Source organism: Seriola lalandi, unplaced genomic scaffold, assembly GCF_002814215.2.
Source record: "Seriola lalandi dorsalis isolate HSWRI2012SDOR001 ecotype SW California unplaced genomic scaffold, Sedor1 jcf7180002054985, whole genome shotgun sequence".
Lineage (NCBI taxonomy): Eukaryota > Metazoa > Chordata > Actinopteri > Carangiformes > Carangidae > Seriola > Seriola lalandi.
The window spans coordinates 46,912-48,103 of NW_019525534.1; the positions used below are offsets into that span (position 1 = coordinate 46,912).

At 40.2% G+C, this 1,192-nt stretch overlaps 1 gene segment (V, D, J or C); it reads left to right on the forward strand.

The window, feature by feature from the left end:
• LOC147817224 (Ig kappa-b4 chain C region-like) overlaps positions 1–1,192 on the forward strand; it is a 57,076-nt gene that overhangs the window by 14,183 nt on the left and 41,701 nt on the right.

The following is a 1,192-nucleotide window of genomic DNA, read 5'->3' on the forward strand; positions in this document are numbered from 1 at the left end:
GAAAGGATTGACAGTATAAACCTTCTGGATTAAATTCAGTATTTTTAGTGTCAAAATATAGCAGTCCATCAGAATTAACTGCAGGTATGGATGATCACATAAAAAGACTCTTCAACAACAAGCAGCTCTGTGCATGATGTCCTTCACATGTGACCTCTGACCTTGTCTGTGCTGATGTTACAACATGTGGATGCAGTGGAGAGACTGTCAGCTCTTTTGATTTTCTCCTTCTGGTGAACAAACTGAAGCATCAACATGTTCACATGAGTGCAGCAGTTTTTACTCACTGTTATATTTTCTTTGTAAAATGTGTCTCAGAGCTTTTAATGAACTGCTCTCAAATGTTTCCACAATCATTTAATGCTGTTAATATCAGTAGAGGATTTGTGTGTTTGATAGTTTAACATCAATCATTTAAATGTTTTCTTAAAAAGTATCAAAAAGTCCGGTGTGTGTGTGTGTGTGTGTGTGTGTGTGTGTGTGTGTGTTTGTGTCTTTGTGTGTGTCTGTGTGTTTGTGGAAGAAGTAAAATATTCCTCATGTTTTATATTAAATGAAATAAATACAGATTTCTCGTTCATGTTTCTATATGTTGCAGTCAAACCTCTAGTGTTTTAGTGTCAGTGCAGCTGTTGAGTCAGATCAGTTCCTCTGCAGCTGAGGGAGGTTTTTGTACGACGCTTTTTCACTGTGTGAACGGGCTGTAACCCTGCTGACAGTAGTAAACTCCTGAATCTTCAATCTGAACTCCACTGATGGTCAGAGTGAAGTCAGTCCCTGATCCACTTCCACTAAAACGACCTGGAACTCCAGACTGACGGGTTCTAGCATTATAAATCAGGAGTTTAGGAGCTTCTCCAGGTTTCTGAAGGTACCAGTGGAGGTAGCTACTAACATCTTCACTGGCTTTACATCTGATAGAGACAGTCTGTCCCGGAACAACAGACTGAGATCCAGGAGACTGAGTCAGGATGATTTCTCCTGATGAACCTGGAAAACATGAAGAAGAGGAGAAGGGTTATTGAGACAAATCCAGCTTGGAGAAAGATGATCAACATCCAAACAGAAGAGGATCATTTCTTTAACATGGAGAACAGATGGAAGAAGGTCAATGCTGCTTGTCTCAGTGTTTCTCCATCACAGCAGAACATCATTGTGGTGAACCTGGTTGCATCCTGAAGCAAAGTTTTCA